Raw genomic sequence first — 22,201 nt, forward strand, 5'->3', positions numbered from 1 at the left:
TAAAGTCTCTCCCAGCTTCTCTACATCTTTATCACCAATCAAACCCATGAAAGGGATGGTGGCTGTTGCTCCAGCCTTAATGGCCTCCAGCCAGACCTTCTGTCTCACGGAATCCCTCTTCTGGTCAATGGCAGCCTCAGTAACATTCGGTAGATATTGCATAAAGATGTGGCACTTGTAGGCTGGGAGCTTCTTCAGAAGGGTGGTCTCTAGGCTTTGGAAATCATAGCTAAACAAATCAAGGCTGGAGATCAAGAAGACCTGAGTGTCACTCATATTGGCATTCTGCAACTGAGTCACACAGTCATTGCGGATCCCTTGCAGGACTTCATCCTTATTGAATGTGCTGGGTTTACTCATTTTTATATTATATAAATCATTGTCCACTTTAGTTCGAACAAAGTAGAAATTCTTCTTCATTTTTTTTATTGCTGCAGCTAGATGCATATCACTGATTTTGAAGCGTGTGAAAGAGATGATAATAAAGACATCATACTCACAAAATTTCATTTTCTTCAGATACATCTGTGGCTGAAAGGTAGTAGTCATCATGCCAGGCAGATCCCAAGATGTCACATTGGAAACTTTGGATGTTTGTATGAGATTCTCTCCAAGGTTGTCTCCACTAGCCCAGTGGGGGCAGCCCCTTCTTCATCATGCTCCATCCCTCGCAGTGCATTGATGAAACTGGACTTTCCTGTCCCAGGCTCCCCAGTCACAGCAATGTTTAGAGGGGCGTTGTCAATATCTCTCAATGCATCACTAATTGCAGAAGCTGCTTTCTGAAGGTCCCCCTCCTTCAGGTGTGTTTTGATCAATGTGATGGTCTCCTGAGAGAGGATTTGGCTTTCTATCTTAAAGTCCTTAAAAAACTTGCCAAAGCTGGAGGCCAAATCATCACCTTTTATATGTGAGGATGTGGAAGAGGACTGACCCATAGCTGGAGCAGTAGGAAGCACTATAGGGAGGAGAGAAGAAGGAAGGAAAAAGAGCACAACAAGTGGTGGCTTTGACTGTGCCATTAGGGATGGGTATAACGTCAGTCCTGGCCACAACATTGTATCCAGGAGCCCTTCTCTTTCTGTCCAAGCATTGTGTGGACTTCTGACCTGGATTCAATGTTTGCCCTTGCTCAGCCTCTTCCCTAATCTTGGAAAGCCCTTTTCCTTTAAAATGCTCTTCATTCTGGGGTATGGGCAAGATGGTGGAAGAGTAGGAGTCCTTGATTCATCTGGTCCCCCGAACTTACCTAGATAACTTTCAAAACATCCTGAACATTAATGAATTCAACCTGAGACATAAAAAGAGAACAGCTGGAATGTTACAGAGAGAAAAGCCATCTCTTCTGACAAGGTAGGAAGGTGGAAAAGAGGAAAGGTGGAGGAGGAGGGACGCCATGGAAAGATGCTGCAGGAAAGTGGTGAGCAGACAAGTGGGAACTTTAGAAATCTGCACCTGAAAGAGTCTTTTTTGACTGAAAAAGGCTCAGCAGGGAAATAGGGCAGAATCATAGGAGGGGCTTTGAAGCCTCAATATTCCCAGAGACAAAATAAAAGTAAGGATGCCTGGCAGAAAGCTCACCACAAATGGAGGTCAGATCCCAGTAAAGGGCTGGAGTGCCCCAACCCTCCAGGGAATTTGGGAGAAGCCCACTGGCACAGGCTGGCACCAGAGCTCCCTTTACCCTAGAGCCTGGCAACAGATGGAGGTGGCTGTCCTCTATTCCCTTCCAGAGAGGTGGATCCCAGGGTGTGGGTCCATCAGTGCAGGTCCCTCAATCCAAGGGCAGCAAAGCATTTTTTGGAGCTGGTATGCTCCATTCCCTTCAGGAGAGGCAAACCCTGGGAAAGCACAGGACAGTGAAAACTCTCCTGAACCCGGGAACCCTGCAATCTGTGCAGATCCGTGCACATACACCTGTCCTCAGGAGCATCTAGGCCAGTGTGGATTGGGAGACTGTGGTTCAGTACTTGTGGGGAGCTCTTGTCTCTGAAGCTAGAGATCTGGCCACCACCATATTTTTTTTCATTTTTCTCTCTTTTTCCCCTTTCACCTGGGAGAGGTGCAGCCTCTAAGGAACAAAGGACTAACAGGATAAACCCCTCATACTGAGCCCGGCACCTGGCAAGGTGTGAGGCATCTCTGCCCAGGCACAGACACCTGACAATCAGCACAGCAGACCCCACCCCCAGAAGAACCACCAAAGAACAAGTAAGAGCTAGTTTACTGCACAAGCAGCACTGGAAAGCTCCAGGACTGAGGGAAAATAGTATATAGACCTAGAGGGTTTTCTTTTTTTCTCATTATGACTCATTTTTATTTCAGGTTAAAATTTTCTAATATTTTTCCTCTTTTCCTGCCTAACTTACCAACTCTTCGTTTTTAAGCTTTTTCCTTTTTGACCTTCATGTTTCTACAATTACATGTTTTAGATATATTTTTCACTTTTGGATTCCCTTCAATGTATTCAATTTAATTTTGGTAGATATATGAGTTTGGTTTGTTTGTTTTTTTTTCTGTCTTGTTTTGTTTTATAATGGTGGAAGTTAGCACCTTCTAACACGTGGACCAAAATACACCCAGAAACAAGTGGAACAGCATGTTAGGTCATTCAGTGAGACTATATTCTGTCTTCCTTCCCATTCTGCCCCCCTTCTTTTATCTTGTTAATGTTTTTGTGGATGATGTTGGGTCTTTATGTAAGTTTTGCTGCCTTATATAAATTTGGAATTGAGCATCTGCTAACATACAGAACAAAATACACTCAAAACCAAGAGGATCACCCTCTAAATCTCCTCTGGGAGCCTATATTCTCTCTCCACCACCACTTCCTCACCACCACCCCCTTTTTTTTGTTTTCCCATTTTTCTTCCTATTTGTTTTTTGTTTTTGTTTTTGTTTATTTGTACTATTTTGTTTTAAAATCTGTTTTTCAGTTTAGTGGTCATTTTGTTTTATTTTGTTCTGTTCTTCTTTTTCCTTTATTTTCTGGTCTCTGACCTCTTCAGAATCATCTAGTGTGTATTTTACTTAGGGCGTGCTTGATATTTTTGACTCAGCTCACTTACACAGCGACTCTGTACACTGGACAAAATGACTAGTAGGAAGGATGCACCACAAAAGAAAGAACCTAAAGCAATACTCTCTGCCACAGAATTGCAGAATGTATATTTAAAGACAATGTCAGAAATTCAACTCAGAAGTACAATTATAAAGTTACTGGTGGCTCTGGAAAGAAGCATAAAAGACTTCAGAGACTATGTTATTGCAGAATTGAGATCTAATCAGGCCAAAATTAAAAATACTTTGACAGAGATGCAGTCCAAAATGGATGCTCTAACTGCTAGGGTTAAGGAGGTGGAAGAGAGAAGGAAGATGAGGAAAAAAGAGAAAAACAAGCATTCACGAGGAAAAGCTTATTGAAATCAATGATAGTTTGAGAAGGAAGACTAAACATCTAATTGGGATTCCAGAAGAGGATGAGAGAGAGAGAGAGGACCACAAAGTATATTTGAACAGATCATAGCTGAGAACTTCCCTAATCTGGGGAAGGAAACAAGCATTCATATGCAAAGGATAGAGAGAACCCCCTCTGCTAAATCAATAAAAACTGTACATACCTCAATATTTAATAGTAAAACTTGCGTATTTCAGAGATAAAGAGAAAATTCTCAAAGCAGTGAGACTCAAGAGATTCTTAACTTATATGGGGAGAAAGAGCAGATTAACAGCACACATCCCCACAGAGACCTGGCAGATTGGAAAGGTCTGGCATGATATATTCAGATTACGAAATGAGAAAAACATGCAGCCAGAATACTCTATCCAGCAAGGCTGTCATTCAGAATAGAAGGAGAGATAAAGAGCTTCCAAGATAGGCAGAAACTAAAAGAATATGTAACCACCAAACTGGTTCTGCAAGAAATATTAAGGGGGACCCTGTAAAAGAAAGAGGAAGCCCAAATAAATAATCCACAAAAACGTGGACTGAATAGGTATTACAATGACACTAAATTCATATCTTAAAATAGTTACTCTGAACGTGAATGGGCTAAATGATCCCATCAAAAGATGAAGGGCATTGGACTGAATAAAAAAGCAAGAACCATCCATTGGCTGTCTACAAAAGACTCGTTTTAGTCCTAAGGACACTTCCAGCCTAAAAATGAAAGGGTAGAGAGCCATTCACCATTCAAACCATCCTCAAAAGAAAGCTGGGGTCACAATCCTCATATCAAATAAATTAAAATTTATCCCAAAGACAGTAATAAGAGATGAAGAGGGACACTATATCATACTTAAAGGATTTATCCAACAAGAGGACCTAACAATCATGAATATTTATGCCCCTAATGTGGGAGTTGCCAAGTATATCAATCAATTAATAACCAAAGTAAAGACTTACTTAGATAATAACACACTAATGGTAGGGGATTTTAACATGGCACTTTTTGCAAATGACAAATATTCTAAGCACAACATCACCAAAGACACAAGGGCCTTGAATGATACACTGGACCAGATGGATTTCACAGATATATACAGAACTTTGCATCCGAATGCAACTGAATACACATTCTTCTCAAGTGCACATGGAACTTTGTTCAGAATAGACCACATACTGGGTCACAAATCAGCTCTCATCCAATACCAAAATATTGGGATTCTCTACTGTGTATTTTCAGACCCCAATGCTTTGAAACTAGAACTCAATCACAAAAAGAAATTTGGAAGAAACTTAGACACATGTAGGTTAAAGAGCATCCTACTAAAAGGGGAAGGTGTCAACAAGGAAATTTTTAAAAAATTTTTAAATGCATAGAAACTAATGCATAAAAAATACAACCATCCAAAATCTTTGGGATGCAGCAAAAAGTGGTATTATGAGGGAAATACTTTGCAATACAAGTCTCCTCCCTCAAAATTGGAAAAAGTTCAAATACACAATTTAACCGCTCACCTAAAGGAATGGGAGAAAGAACAGCAAATAAAACCCACACCAAGCAGAAAAAGCGAGACAATAAAGATTCAAGCAGAACTCAATGAAATAGAGACCAGAAGAACTGTAGAGAAGGTCAACCAGGAGCTGGTTCTTTGGAAGAATTAATAGGATTGATAAACCCTTAGCCAGCCTTATTATAAAGAAAACAGAAAAGACTCAAATTAATAAAATCATGAATGAAAGAAGAGAGATCACAACCAATACCAAGGACATACAAACGATTTTAAAAACATATTATGAGCAGCTATATGCCAACAAATTAGGCAATCTAGAAGAAATACAACCATTTCTGGAAAACCACAAATTACCAAAACTGGAACAAAAAGAAATAGAGAACTTGAACAGGCCAATAACCAGGGAGGATATTGAAGCAGTCATCCAAAACTTCCCAAGACACAAAAGTCCAGGGCCAGATGGCTTCCCAGGGGAATTCTACCAAATGTTTAAAGGAGAAATAAAATCTATTCTACTAAAGCTGTTTCAAAAAGATAGTAAGGGACAGAATACTTCCAAACTTGTTCTATGAGGCATTAGCTTTATCCCATAGCCAGACCAAGACCCCACCAAAAAGGAGAATTATAGACCAATATCCCTGATGAACACGGATGCAAAAATTCTCACCAAACTACTAGCCAATAGGATTCAACTGTACATTAAAAGGATTATTCACCACAACCAAGTGGGATTTGTCCCCAGGATGCAAGGTTGGTTCAACACTTGTAAAACAATCAATGCAATAGATCATATCAACAAGAGAAAAAACAACAATAACCATATGATCCCCTCAATAGATTCAGAGAATACATTGAAAAAATACAGCCTCATTCCTCAACATTTTAAAAGCCATCTATGAAAAGCCCACAGCAAATAATCATTCTTAATGGGGAAGAAACTAAGAGCCTTTCCCCTAAGATCAGGAGCCCAACAGGGATGTCCACTCTCACCACTGTTATTCAACATGGTACTAGAAGTCCTAGCCTCAACAGTCAGACAACAAAAAGAAGTAAAGGGCATTCAAATTGGCAAAGAAGAAGTCAAAGTCTCCCTCTTCACTAATGACATGGTACTATATGGAGAAGGCCCAAAAGACTCCACCCCAAGATTGCTAGGACCCATATAGCAATTCAGCAATGTGGTAGGATACAAAAATCAATGCCCAGAAATCAGTGGCATGTCTGTACACTAACAATGAGACTGAATAAAGAGAAATTGAGGAATCATTCCCATTTATAGCTGCACCCAAAACCATAAGATATTTGAATAAACCTAACCAAAGAGGTAAAGGATCTATACTCTAAAAACTACAGAACACTTAGGATAGGAATTGGGGAAGACATAAAGAGATGGAAAAATATTCCATGCTCATGGATTGGAAGAATAAACATTGTGAAAATGTCTATGCTACTCAGGGATATTTACATGTTCAATGCACTCCCTATCAAAATACCATGGACTTTCTTCAGAGAGTTGGAACAAATCATCCTAAGATTTGTGTGGAATCAGAAAAGACCCCAAATAGCCAGGGGGATGTTGAAAAAGGAAACCAGAGCCAGGGGCATCAAAATGCCGGATTTCAAGTTCTACTACAAAGCTGTGATCATAAAGACAGTGTGGTCCTGGCACAAAAACAGACACGTAGATCAATGGAACAGAATAGAGAACCCAGAAATGGACCTCAACTCTATAGTCAACTAATGTTTGACAAAGCAAGAATTATTATCCACTGGAAAAAGCACAGTCTCTTCAAAAAGTTGTGTTGGGAAAATTGGACAGCCACATGCAGAAGAATGATATTGGGTCATTCTCTTAAACCTTAAACAAAGATAAACTCAAAATGGATGAAAGATCTAAATGTGAGACAAGAAAGCCAAAATGAACTATTGGAGCTTCATCAAGATAAAAAGCTTCTGCACAGCAAAAGAAATAGTCAACAGAACTAAAAGACAACCTACAGAATGGGAGAAGATATTTGCAAGTGACCTATCAGATAAAGGGCTAGTATCCAAGATTATAAAGAACTTATTAAACTCAACAGCAAAGAAACAAACAAGCCACTCATGAAATGGGCAAAAGACAGGAACAGAAATTTCATCAAAGAAGACATACACATGACCAAGTTGCACATGAGAAAAGACTCCGCATCACTTGCCATCAGGGAAATACTAATCAAAACCGCAATGAGATCCCACCTCACACCAGTGAGAATGGTGAAAAATAACAAGACAGGAAACAACAAATGTTGGAGAGGATGTGGAGAAAGCGGAACCCTCTTGCACTGTTGGTGGGAATGTGAACTGGTGCAGCCACTCTGGAAAACTCTGTGGAGGTTCCTCAGGATGTTGAAAATAGAGCTACCCTTATCCCCAGCTATTGCACTGCTGGGTATTTACTCCAAAGATACTGATGTAGTGAAATGTCGGGGCACCTGCACCCCAATGTTCAGAGCAGCAATGTCCACAATAGCCAAACTGTGGAAGGAGCCTCGATGTCCTTCGACAGAGGAATGGATAAAGAAGATGTGGTCCTTACACACAATGGAATAGTACTTAGCCATCAGAAATGACAAATACCCATCATTTGCTTCCATGGATGGAACTGGAGGGTATTATGCTGAATGAAAGGTGGAGGGTATTATGCGAAGTTAATCGGAGAAGGACCATCATCATATGGTTTCACGCATATGTGGAATACAAGAAACAGTGAAATGGATTATAGGGAAAGGAGAGAAAATGAATGGGTAAATTAGAGAGGGTGACAAAACATGAGAGACTCCTAACTCTGGGAAACAAACAAGGGGTTGCAGAAGGGTAGGTGGGACGGGAATGGAGTAACTGGATGATGGACACTCTGGTGGGCACTTGATGGGATGAGCACTGGGTGTTATATCATATGTTGGCAAACTGAATTTAAATAAAAAGAAAACAAACAACAGCCTCTCTGAACTTTGCTGGAGTGCAATGGATAAGACGATGGAGTAACTGAGTGATGGACATTAAGGAGGGCACTTGATGTAATGAGCACTGGGTGTAAGATTCAACTGGTGAATCACTAAATTCTGTCTCTGAAACTAATAACACACTATATGTAAATTAAAGGAATTTAAATAAAATAAAATATTAAAATAAAAAAGCCTGAGAGAAAAAAAGATGCTCTTCATTCTTCCATACTATTTCCAAAGCCTGATTCTTCTCTCCACACTTTCCTGCCCATATTCTTTGTCTTGCTTTAGTTTTCCTTATTTGTAATGTTAAGAAAGTAATATTTCTTCATGGTGGCAAATCTAAGAAGACAGCACTAGCACTTACGCCAACACCCTTTCCCAGCTGTGGTGTGAGACCCTCCAATAAACCCACTTCTGATAACCTCCAACATCACCATGTCTTTGGACTTAATTCTCCTATGAGGCACCTAAGTAAGGATGAGTGGCTCCTTTCCTTCTTAGAAAAGACACTGTATGTCTTCATTAGGAGATAGAAAATTGTAATGATTGCAAATGTGTTTTCTTTTGTCTAGAAAGTATGTTGAGTCATGAAACAAAATGTTGAAAGGACTCTGTTTTTCATGGAACAACAGCAACAGGTGTCATGGATTCCCATGTTCTAAAAAGTCATGCTGGCCTCTCTACTTGGGGCTTGCTATGAGCCACCCCAACTGCCCTGAAACCCCACCCATCTCCTGATTCATGCCTGTGTATAATAGGGGACAGAAATAAAGTAAGGAGATAATTCACCTAGGCCACTGACTGCTATATAAAGTGTCATTGATGTAAAAGATGGTGTTAGTAAAGACTGAAGCAAGCCCAGAAAGGGATGTAAGAAATCAGCCATGATAAAGGAGGTCCCTCTGTCACCTTTCCTGCTGTCAGTGAGACTGAGCTGGTTCTGGAATCCTGAACCAATCTGATCACTGGAGACTTGTACCTTGAGATGGGGCACCAGAAGAAATCGTATACTCAAGACTAAATGTAATGTGAAATATTTGTGTATTACCCCCTGCAGAGATTGGGTGCAGAGTTTTCAGACCAGGAGACAAGTTACCTCAAGTCAGCACTGATGTCTGGGCATCATGCAGACTGGAGAAGTGTCCTTAGACTAAAAGTGAGGGATCAGACACATCCTCCAGGGGCTTCCTGGTAGCCACAGGCTGCAGTTCAGGAGAGGATGGCAAAAAATATTTTGGAAGGAAATATTCAGAGCAAGTGTACAAGATCTGGACTGACCCACATATCAATGGAGCAAGCAAACATTCTTCTTAGGAGAGAGAAGTGTGGGAATCTAGCTTATCAGTTGTGAAAAGGGCAACTATTAAGCAACTAAGAATCATGGTGCCAGCACTTCTAACTTCTCAGAAGGAATATTTTTGACATACAGAAGAGTGGAAATCCTGAGCATCTGGCATGTGCAGGGACAACATCGTGCTGTTTGGAGAGCAAACCACCCTACCACACCTTTGGGGGAGCAGGCAGCACACAAAGCAGAATGGGCAAGCCTGAGTGTGCAAGTGGCATATACAACTTGGCGTCAAGGAGGAGCCAACAAGGTGAGAGGTGAGATCTCAACCTTATCAGTTGTAGGCTCATGCTTGTGCATTCTTGGAGGATGTGGGAAAATACACAAGAGGCTGGAAATCTCTGACTGAGACAGGTCCTGAAGAATGGAATAAACAAAGAGGGAACCAAATGACAGAGTTAGAGGGCAAGCAGATGTGGAGAACAAAATTCTATGTGCTGTGCAAATTTCAACTACACAAAAGCCATGCTCTATTGTTAAGATTCCATGCCTCACCTGATGTTCCCTGTGAAGTTCTGTTATTATTTTCTAATGAAATAGCAATGCAGGGGAAGCAGTGGCAGAGTACTTTTAATGCTATCCCTGGGAGCTTGTATTCTAATCTTTAGCAGTGTGTCTTCTTCAATTGGGTAGAAAAGGGAGGAAATGTGAGAAATCCATGTGAATAAACCATAGATGTGCATCTCTCCATACATTTATCACCTTATCCTCTTAACCCTACATGGACATTATAATTATTTCCACCATAAATTAAGAATCAAATGGTGAAGTTGAGGGACAGACAATGAGGGTCCCACCATTAGTAAAGCTCAGAGCTAGGATTCAAGGTGAGGGCCCTCTTCCAAATGTAGAGCTCTATCTCGGGAAGCAAAGGCAGAGCACACAATCGAGTGGGGAGAGGTGAAACTAGGACTCAAAACTAAGTCAGTGTGAGACACACAGGATTTATATTTCTGTGGACAGATGTGCTAAAAAGGGCCATAATGGAGTCACTTAAGTTAAAGCACCAAGTCAGTAAACCAAGACTTAGTACCTAACAGCAGTTTCAACCTCCAAGGATGTAATCTTTCAGCAGTCAACATGCTGTCTGGTTAGCACTACAAATTATGCTGACAGATCTCCTCTTCTCTCCTTAGCATGACAACCATACCTTAAACAATGGATTCTTTGCTAATAATTGTTTTTTCTGCTTTCTCTCTTCACTTAAAAACTTTTCCTTTTCCACAGCATAATGGAGCTCTTTTATATTTGAATGGGATACTACCCGATTCAAAAATCATTTAATAAAATCAGTTAGGTCTTTATAATTTACTTGGTTCAGTTTGTTATTTTAACAGATTTAGGGGCAGTGTCTAGATCCTAAGAAAACTTCTGACTCCATTTGGGGAAAACAAGAAACACAAGTGCTGTGCCCCATTAATCCTTTTGAGTTCACTCTTTCTCAACATTACCAAGAGACATTGGTAAGTCCATTTGGCTTTGAACTCTGCTCTTCTTTGCATGAGAGTTTCTGATTGAATTCCCTTTCCAGTCAGGGTTAGTGGGTCACTGTCACTGGTAGAGCACCAGCCTATCGTTCAATACAGAAGTCCACATTGGAATCCCTTTCCCAGTTCAAGTCCAGTGTATTTACTGTTCTTTACTGACTTAGGCTGCTCCCCATTTCCTGTCTGCAGTCTTCAGTAATGGAACCTGCTTGTTTTGTCCATGATGGACATTGGTGGTGATGTGTAGAGGACACTCTATCGAACAGTCTGCAGTAACTTCTAAATTTAGCCCTTGGTTCTGAACTCAGATTTCACGTTGGGAACTGTTGGTGGCAGTGACAGTTCTCTATGTGTATAGAATCATGCTGCAGTCCCCATTCTTGGAAGTCTGCTGGTTCGATCCTTGTCCCAGCCCCTAGTTCTATGGGACACACACCTGTGTCCATAGTTGAATTACATCAGTACTGTTGGTTTCTCTTAATATGTCCATGATGTTAAAGATTAGCTTAAAGAAAAACAATAAATAAATGGATAAACAAGCAAACAAAAAAGAAATGGGATCTTTAAAGCTCCAGTTAAGGGATCCCTGGGTGGCGCAGCGGTTTAGTGCCTGCCTTTGGCCCAGGGCGCGATCCTGGAGACCCGGGATCGAATCCCACGTCGGGCTCCCGTTGCATGGAGCCTGCTTCTCCCTCTGCCTGTGTCTCTGCGCCTCTCTCTCTCTCTCTCTGTGTGACTATCATAAATAAATAAAAATTTAAAAAAATAAATAAATAAATAAATAAAACTCCAGTTAAGTGATCCACCCGCTAGCACATTGTGTATATTATATGTAAGATCTCTGGTTCTGCCTCTTACCCTGTTGATAGGAATGCAAATTGGGGCTGCCACTCTGGAAAACAGAATGGAGGTCACTAAAAAAGTTAAAAATAGAACTACTGTATGATCCAGCAATTACAATACGAGGTATTTATCCAAAGGATACAAAAAATACTGATTTCAAGTGATACATGCATCCAGATGTTCATAGCAGTATTATTTACAATAGCCAAATTATGGAAAGAACCCAAAGGTCCATCAACTGATGAATAGATAAAGAACATGTGGTACATATATAGAGAATGGAATATTATTCATCCATAAAGAATGAAGTCTTCCCATTTACAAAGATGTAGATGGAGTTAGAGATTATTATGCAAAAAGAACTCAGGCAAAGAAATATATCATATGATTTCACTCCTGTGTAGAATTTAACAAACAAAATAAATGGTCATGGGGGGAGGCAAAAAGAGAGGTAAACCAAAAAACAGACTCTTTATTATAGAGAACAATCTGATGGTTACTAGAGGTGAGGTGGGTAAGGTGATGGGTGGGATAAGTGATGGAGATTAAGGAGTGCACTTGTGATGAGCACCAGGTATGTAAGTATTGAATCACTATATTGTACACCTGAAACTAACATTATACTGTATATTAACTAACTGGAATTTAAACAAAAGCTTGGAAGAAAAAAGAATTATGATCCTGGATGGCATAAAAGTCTACAAGCCTGTTTTGTGTCCCAAATACAGGCTTGGTAACTTTCAGATTGAGACCCACAAAATAGGGCTAGACAAAAATGTGTGAGTCACTCCCTATTTGTGATAGATATGGCTGGACAGAAATGTGGGTTAAACTCTATTTATGGCTGGAGTCCTCACAAAGTGCTGCCAGCCCTCAGGGGAATTATAACCTAGAATGACAATGGCCATTATGAGGAATATCCAATGAGGTAAGATCATTTAAGAAGTGCACTTAAAAGCAAAGTCTTCAAAATTCCAAAAATAGCTTCATTGAAAGTCTCATTGCAAAAAGTTGGTAAAAAAGAAATGTAAAAATACAATAAAAATACCCAATACGAAAGACTGTAAGACTAATGTAATTCTTACCATTTTCTACTATCTTCCTTTATTTGAATACTCATTCTAAATTATCCTCTGCCTTGACAGAGGATAATTGACAGCTATCTTGACAGAAACCAAAAACAAAAGTCAACCGTAGAGGCTATTCAAAGTTCATCTACTCCTTTTCCAACCCTCAGATTTTCCCGGTTTATCTTGAAGGGCTTGTGAACTTGAAGATCTTAGGAAATTCAAATCCTTCTTGGAGGAACTTGAATTCTATCTCTTCCCCCTAAAGTCATACATCTTGTCATGTCTTTGAAATATAAATACACACGCAATCACTGGAAAGTAAAGTGGGGTGGAGGAAAAGAGGTCTTTTATAATACAAATTGCCAAAAAAAAAAAAAAGGGTATTGTGCACAAACTCTGGCACAGCCTCCTTAAGGTTATTTCCAGAGGTAAACACAAATCTTAAAAAGCTTCTCTACGAATATCTGTGACTATAATGTTTTTTTTTTCTGTGTGTTTTTGTGTATGTCTTATATATTACATGTGTGATACTTTTCTATCTCTGGAGGGTTTTGTTGTAAAAAATCTCTTTAGTTGGTTTGAAGGTAAGCACTTGTAAGGACTGAGCATTTTAAAACTCTCAGAAAGACAAAAACTAATATAATATTGTTCATATGATCTGAAATATTCAGTATGAAGGATAATTTAAATTTGTTGGTTTAATTAAAATGTGTTTAGAGTTATGAGCATTAAAATTAACATTTTTTTCCCTTATTTATCTAAAGTCAAATAAATAATTTGATGTCATCTCTGTTATATCTTATTTTTAGATTATAACCATCAAGTGAGGATGCTAGGTTGATTCAATATTCATAAAACAATGTGACTCATCACATCAATAAGGGAAAGGATAAAAACCATGTGATCATTTTAATCGATACAGAACAAGCATTTGACAAAGTATGATATTCATTTATGATAAAAATCCTCTACAAGGTAGGTCTAGAGGGAACATACCTCAACATACTAAAGGTGATGTATGAAAAACCCTCAGTGAACTATCATACACACTGAAGAAAAAAATGGGAGCATTTCCCCTAAGGTCAGCATCAAGATAAAGATGTTCATTCTCACTACTTTTTTTTTTTTAATTTTTATTTATTTTTGATAGTCACACAGCGAGAGAGAGAGAAAGGCAGAGACACAGGCAGAGGGAGAAGCAGGCTCCCCGCACTGGGAGCCCGACGTGGGATTCGATCCCGGGTCTCCAGGATCGTGCCCTAGGCCAAAGGCAGGCGCCAAACCGCTGCGCCACCCAGAGATCCCATTCTTACTACTTTTATTCAACACAGTGTTTGAAGATCTAGCCATAAAATTAGACAACATAATCTAGAAATAAAAGTCATCCAAATTGGTAAGGAAGAAATACAACTTTCACTATTTGGAGATGATATGATACTATATTCAGAAAACCATGAAGAGTCTACCAAAAAGTATTAGAACTGGTACATGAATTCAGTAAAACCACAGGATACCAAATTAATGTATAGAATTCTGTTGCATTGCTATACACTAAAAATGAAGTAGCAGAAAAAGATATTAGGAAAATAATCCCATTTACAATTGCAACAAAAACAATAAAATATCTAGGAATAAATTTAACCAAAAAGGTGAAAGAGTTGTACTCTGAAAACTATCAGATACTGATGAAAGAAATTCAAGGTGATGTAAAGAAATGAAAAGACATTCCATGTTCATGGGTTGGAAGAACAAATATTGTTAAAAATGTCTCTACTGCACAAAGAAATCTATAGTTTCAATGCAAGCTCCCCAGTCATGCCAACAACATTTTTCACAGAAATGTAATGAATAATTTAAAAATTTGTATGGAATCACACACGGACACAAAAATCCCAAATTCCCAAAGCATTCTTGAGAGAGAGAAATAAACTGGAGGTATCACAGTTTATCCAGGCTTCTAGTTATATTACAAAGATGTAGTAATCAATACAGTATGTTACTGGCCTACACAGGGACACCTGGGTGGCTCACTCACTTAAGCATCTTCCTTTGGCTTAGATCATGATCCCAGGGTCCTGGGATCGAGTCCTGTGTCAGGCTCCCTGCTCAGCAAGGAATCTGTTTGTCCCTCTCTTTGTGCCCTTCCCCTGCTTATGCTCTCTCTTATAAATAAATAAATAAATAAATAAATAAATAAATAAATAAATAAACAAATAAATAAAATGGGCAAAAGACATGAACAGGTATTTCTTCAAAGACATCCAGATGACCAAAAGACACAATAAAAGATGCTCAACATCACTCATCATCAGGGAAAAACAAATCAAAACCACAATAAAATATCACTTCATGCATGTCAGAATGGTTAAAATTAAAAACACAAGAAATAAAAGTGTTGGGAGGATGTGTAGAAAAGGAGCTCTACTGCACTGTTGTTGGGAATGCAAACTGTTGCAGGCACAGTGGAAAACAGTACAGAAATTTCTCAAAAAGTTAAAAATAGAACTACCCTATGCTACAGTAATTGGACTACTGGGTACTTACCCACAAAATACAAAAACACGAATTCAAAGGGGTACATGCATCTCCATGTTTATTGCAGCATTATTTACAAAAGCAGCTTTCAGAAGCTGCCCAAGTGTCCACCAATAGATAGACAAAGAGGATGTAGTGGGTGTGTGTATATATATATATACAAAACTGACTGCTAACTATAGAGAACAAACAGGGTTACCACAGAGGAGGATGCATGTATTTACTATGATGAGCACTGAGTAATGTATAGAACTGTTGAATCACTATATTATACACTTTAACATATAACACTATATGTTAAGTATACTGGAATTAAACTAAAAATATATAAAAATAATAAAATGAAAATAGCTCAGGAGAATAACCAACTTTGATGTTTCATAGTGTCTGAATACTCATATTATGGGTAATATAAGGCTAATTGTTTTGGGGAGATTTTTTTACTTTTTTAAAATTTAAATTCAATTTGCCAACATATAGTATTACACCCAGTGCTCATCCCATCAAGTGCCCTCCTTAGTGCCCATCACCCAGTTACCCCATCCCCCTACCTACCTCCCCTTCTGCAACCCTTTGTTTCCCAGAGTCAGGAGTCTCTCATGGTTTGTCTCCCTCTCTAATTTTTCCCACTCAGTTTCCCACATTTCTCCTATAATTCTTTTCACTGTTTCTTATATTCCCCGTATGAATGAAACCATATGATGATTGTCCTCCGATGGACTTACTTCACTCAGCATAATACCCTCCAGTTCCACCCACATGGAAGCAAATGGTGGGTATTCGTCTTTTCTGACGAATATATATCGCCCAGTGATACTCCATTGTGTATATATACCACATCTTTATCCATTCATCTGTTGAAGGACATCGAGGCTCCTTCCACAGTTTGGCTATTGTGGACATTGCTGCTCTGAACATTGGGGTGCAGGTGCCCCGGCATTTCACTTCATCAATATCTTTGGGGTAAATACCTAGTAGTGCAATTGCTGGGGGTAGGGTAGCTCTATTTTCAACTTCTTGAGGAATCTCCACACTCTTCTCCAGAGTGGCTGCACCAGCTTGCATTCTCACCAACAGTGCAAGAGGGTTCCTCTTTCTCCACATCCTCTCCAACATTTGTTGTTTCCTGACTTGTTAATTTTCCCCATTCTCACTGGTGTGAGGTGGTATCTCATTGTGGTTTCGATTTGTATTTCCCTGATGGCAAGTGATGTGGAGCATTTTCTCATGTGCTTGTTGTTAAGGTTAATTGTTAAGAACAAGTATATTGAATAGATATTTACATAAAATTTTTCACTTTATGTAAATTTTTAGTTTCCCATATCTTTTGATTAACTCAAAACTTAAAGTTTTACTGAGTTAGATTAAGTAACAGTTTATGTTAAATATCTAGATCTTAAATATCTAGGTCACTTCCAAGTAAGATAAAATAATGAAACATTAATTACTAAATATCGTTTTCTCTAATTTTGGCTTCTTTGCTATAGGAAAATTAAAGAAAAATGTTGGTCTATTGATACACAATTTTGGTGTGCTTTATTGAAAGATTGTACTATAAAAAAGCATGTTTCCAGAAATTATGAAATATATTGATAAATTAACGATCTAAAGAATACTGGTGTAACACACAATTAACAACTGCTGACTAGTCCCCTTTCCTAGAAATTGAAATTTAGAAGAATTAAGAACTGGAATTAATACATGGAGTTAAAGCTACTGAAAATAAAAAAGGAAATCTCTCTGAATGCAAGTGACATGTGCTTTCGGAAAAAATGTGTATATATATATGTGTGTGTGTCTGTGTGTGTACATATATATATGGAGAGAGAGAGAGACTGGAGATGCACGTTATTTTAAGGTAAAAGAATGTGTATAAAGACAAAAATGAATCTTTGGAAAGGATTTTTGTGCATTGTCAGGACAAACATTGGAATGAATACATTCTAATACAAAAGTAAGCTGATGCAAAATTAATATTTGGTTTCCAATCTGTTAAAAAGACAAAAGTTTTTGTTTTTAACATTTCGTCTAGTTTTGGTAATAGATTGTGAATGTTTCCTTACTATTTAATGATCTTCCCAGAAAACAAAACACTTGTGAAATTCCTGGAAACTTGATAACCTTTTTAGTATAATGTTATCACTTGTATAAATTATTCTCTTATCTCCTGATGTTGCTGTCACCAAAATTGAGGCACACACTGAAAGAACTACCCCAGAGTATCAGGAAAATGCTCCAGTTGACTCTCATGCAAAGGCAGCTAGCAAAAGAATCTATAAAGATTGTGGCACATGTGGATAAAATCCACTCTGCTGCTGCAAAAATGTCCCCTCATTGTGAGACTTTTGCCATTCTGGTGTCAGGGTAACATGGCAACACTCTGCTTCTGAATCAGAAAAAAAAATGAGATAGATAAGCAGTGGCTTGATTCTTCCTGATTTCTTGGTAAGGAAGACTCCCTTTTTTTGTTTTTTTTCATTCCTTCCCCCACCATAGTGCATTTAAGATGAATCAAACTAGGACTAGACATTGAGCGAGATTTGTATAAGACTGTAAGAACAGTCTACCAGCAATGTCTGACTTCTCAGGTCCATTATTCACCCATGTGATGTACAGCTCAATGAAGCTGTCACTTTAAAAATGAAGAAAAAGAAATGGAACCTGCCCAATCCAGTAAACTCTAGTGATCCCAGGAAATAGCAACTCCCTCTTCCAGCATGGAGTTTATCCCTCACACGCACCAGGTTTTGATTGAAGAAGAACTAAGATAAAACATTATCTTAGTTTTAGGTGCACAATACATTGATTCAACAACTCTATACATTACTCAAAGCTCTCCACAGTAATTGCAGTCACCATCTGTCACCATACGTTGTTACAATGATATTGACTACATTCCCTACCTTGTACTATTCATCTCTGTGACTTACACACTTTATAGCTTGAAGTTTGTGCTTCTTAATCTCCTTTATTTATTTTACCTTTCCCCCTACCCGCCTCCCCACAGGCAACTACCTACCAGTTGTTTCTCTGTATTTAACAGTCTGTTTTGTTTGTTACTATTTCACATATAAGTACAATTATGTATTTGCTTTTCTCTTTCTGACTTATTTCACTTTGTATAATAACTTGTAAGGTATCCATATTGTCACAAATGGCAAGCTATCATTTTGTATCACTGAGTAGTAGTTGATTGTGTGTGTATATGTATATCTATTCATCTATCAATGCACCTGTGGATTGCTTCCCCATGTTGACTACTTTGAATAATGCTGCAGTAAATACAAAGGGGCAGGTGTCTTTTTGAATTAGTGTTTTTGTTTTCTTTGTGTACAGTAGTGGAATGCCTAGATTATATGGTATTTCTATTTGTGGTCTTTTTTTTAGTTTTTAAAAAATTTTTTTAAAATTTTTTTCAGTTTTTTAAATTTATTTTTATTGGTGTTCAATTTGTCAACATACAGACTAACACCCAGTGCTCATCCCGTCAAGTGCCCCCCTCAGTACCCGTCACCCATTTACCCCCACCCCCCGCCCTCCTCCCCTTCCATCACCCCTAGTTCGTTTCCCAGAGTTAGGAGTCTTTATGTTCTGTCTCCCTTTCTGATATTTCCCACACATTTCTTCTCCCTTCCCTTATATTCCCTTTCACTATTATGTACATTCCCCAAATGAATGAGAACATACACTGTCCTTCTCCGATTGACTTACTTCACTCAGCATAATACCCTCCAGTTCCATCCACGTTGAAGCAAATGGTGGGTATTTGTCGTTTCTAATGGCTGAGGAATATTCCATTGTATACATAAACCACATCTTCTTTATCCATTCATCTTTCGATGGACACCGAGGCTCCTTCCACAGTTTGGCTATTGTGGGCAATTGCTGCTAGAAACATCGGGGTGCAGGTGTCCCGGCGTTTCATTTATTTGTAGTCTTTTGAGGAAACTCCATACTGCTGTCCACAGTGGTTGTACCAATTTACATTCTCACAACAGTGCATGATAGTTCCCTTCATTCCACATCCTCGCCATCACTTGGTATGTTTTTGTCTTTTTAATGCTAGCCATTCTGACTGGTGTGAGATAGCTCACTGTGGTTTTGATTTGCATTTCCCTGATGATTAGTGATGTTGATCATCTTTTCATATGTATTGGTCATCTGCATGTTTTTGTTTGTTTTTTTGGGTGGAGGGGGCTAACATCTATTCAAGTTGTCTACCCATTTTTAAATGGCTTTTTTTTTTTTGGTGTTGAGTTGTATAAGTTCTTTATACATTTTTTATATTAACCCCTATCAGATATATTATTTGCAAGAATCTTCCCCCATTCACTGGGTTGCCTTCTGTTTTGTGCATAGTTTTCTTCCCTGTGCTAAAGCAGAGTTTTTTCTTTTCTCTTGTCCTTGTAGTCACAATAATTTATTTTTGCCTTTGTTTGCCCTGCCTGGAGAGACATAAATATGTTGCTGAGGGAGACAGCCAAGAGATTTGATTGCTGCATATATTCTTTAGGAATTTTATGGCTTCAGGTCTCACATTTAGGCCTCTAATCCATTTTAAGTTTATTTTTGAGTATGGTCTAAAACTGGTCCAGTTTTGTCCTTTTGCACAAAGCTATCCAGTCTTCCTAAAACCACTTGTTGAAAAAAACACTTTTTCTCTTTGCATATTCTTGCCTCCTTTGTTATACACTAATTGATCATGTACATGTGTATTTATCTGGGCTTTTAATTCTGTTCCATTGATCTTCTGCCTATTTTTGTGTCAGTGCCATGCTGTTTTAATTACTGACAGTAGAAATATCACTTGAAATGTGCAATTGTGACACCTCCAGCTTTGTTTCTCTTTCTCAAGACTGGTATGGCTATTTGGGATCTTTTGTGGCTCCATACAAATTTTAGGATTATTGTTCTGGTTGTGTAAAAAATGCTGTTGGTATTTTGATAGGGATTGCCTTTTATCTGCATAGTGCTATGCTTTGTATGAACATTTTAACAGTATTTGTTCTTCCAATGCATGAGCATGCACTATTTTTCCATGGGTTTGTGTCATCTTCAGTCTTTCATCAATGTTTTATGGTTTTCAGGGTGTAGGACTTTCACTCTTTTTTTTAAAGTTTATTTTATATTTTTGGCGCAATTGTAAATGGGACTGTTTTTGTGATTTCTCTCTCTGAAACTCTATTATTAGTTTATAGGAATACAATGGATTTCTTTATCTTGAGTTTATATCCTATGTCATTAGTGAATTCATCTATCAGTTCTAGTAGTTTTTGGTGAAGTCTTCAGGTTTTTCTCTGGATAGAATTCTCTTTTTTTGTTTGTTAGTTTGTTTTTAGTGTCCTTATTTGCTTTTGGTCTCAGAGTAATGCTGGCTTTTTAGAAAGAGAATTCCAGACCAATCTCCGATGAACATAGATGCAAAAATCCTAACCAAGTGTTAGCAACTGGAATCCAACAATACATTACAAAAATCATCCACCACAATCAAGGGGGATTTATTCCCAGATACAAGTGTGGCTCAATATATACAAGTCATTCAAAATCAGTCAATGTGATACACCACATTAGTAAAAGAAAGTATAAGAATCATATGCTCCTTTCAATAGAGGCAAGAAAATATTGACAAAGTACAACATCCATCATATTAAAAACCCTCTATAAAGTAGGTTTAGAGAGAACAAACCTCAACATGATAAAGCTCATATAAAAACCCACAGCAAACAATCATACTCAATGATGAAAACCCAAGCATTTCCCCCAAGGTCGGGAACACTCAAAGATGTCCACTCTCACTACATTAATTCAAGCTAGTACCACAAGTCCTAACCACAGCAATCAAATAAGTAAAAGGAATAAAAGGCATACAAATTGGTAAGGAAGAAGCAAAACTATCACTATTTGCTGTGACATGATTCTATCCATATAGGTAACAAATGAAGAACCCCGGGTTCAGAATATTGTGTAGGGAATGCTGCCATTCTTTAAAAAGGAGAAAATACATTTTGCATATTTGCCCATACCTTCATAAAATGGACCTGTGAGGATGACACAGTCCCTCTAGTGCAGACACTTGATGAATGGCCATTGTTTTGTGGAGGGATATTATTATTGTATATGTCCTATAACTCTTGAAATATAAATTACATAGCAGTTTTCTTTTTCAACAAATGAATGAAAAAAATAAAAATTAAAGCCAGAATATGGTTGCCAATGACACAGGGTTACTCTCTACTCAGTTTCCACCCTCACTGGGTATATTGCCTTTTACTTCCTGCCCTGACCACCCAGAGTTAACAAAGACTCTCCAGGTTTTAGGACTCAGTCCTTGAGAAGACTACCCTCACTCCAGTCACCAGCTGCACTTGAAGCAGTTCCCAGGTCACCCGGACCTCCAACTGTCTACAAATTAGGGGGCCCTTATAACCCCCTCAGGCTTGCTAATTGATTAGAATGATTCACGAGTCAGGAAAGTGTTATACTTACGAGTATGGTTTTATTTAAAAGATACACATAGGGTGAGGTCTGGGAGGGAGTACACAGTTTCCATCCTCTCTCCATGGAGCCAGAGTGTGCACCCTCCCGGAACATCAATGCAAACATCAACCAAGAAGCCCACTTGAGCATTGGTGTCCAGGGTTTTGATTGAGGCTTCATTATGTGAACATGATTGATCAAAAATCATTGGCCATTCGACTGAACTCTATCTGCATCCCTCTTCTCCTTCCCAGAGGTCCAGCTGACCCAAAGTCCCCACCCTCCATTCACAGGGTTGGTCTTCCTGGTGACCAGCCACTGACCTGAAGCTACCTAGGATCCCACCTGGAATCGCTTCATTAGCATAACAAAGTCAGCTCCTTTCACTCAGGAAATTCCCAGGGTTTCTGAAGCTGTGCCAGGAACCAGGGACAAGGACTAGATACACTCTTTATTAGACTTCACCCCCAGGGAGTTTGGGCTGTCCAAGGTTAACAA

The 22,201-nt window shown here is 38.7% G+C and overlaps 1 protein-coding gene across 1 annotated transcript in view; it reads left to right on the forward strand.

Moving 5' to 3' along the window:
• LOC112659691 (immunity-related GTPase family M protein-like) overlaps window positions 1–22,201 on the forward strand; it is a 90,653-nt gene that overhangs the window by 30,353 nt on the left and 38,099 nt on the right. The gene's annotated exons all lie outside the window — the stretch shown is intronic.

The sequence above is a fragment of the Canis lupus genome, chromosome 11 (assembly GCF_003254725.2).
Source record: "Canis lupus dingo isolate Sandy chromosome 11, ASM325472v2, whole genome shotgun sequence".
Lineage (NCBI taxonomy): Eukaryota > Metazoa > Chordata > Mammalia > Carnivora > Canidae > Canis > Canis lupus.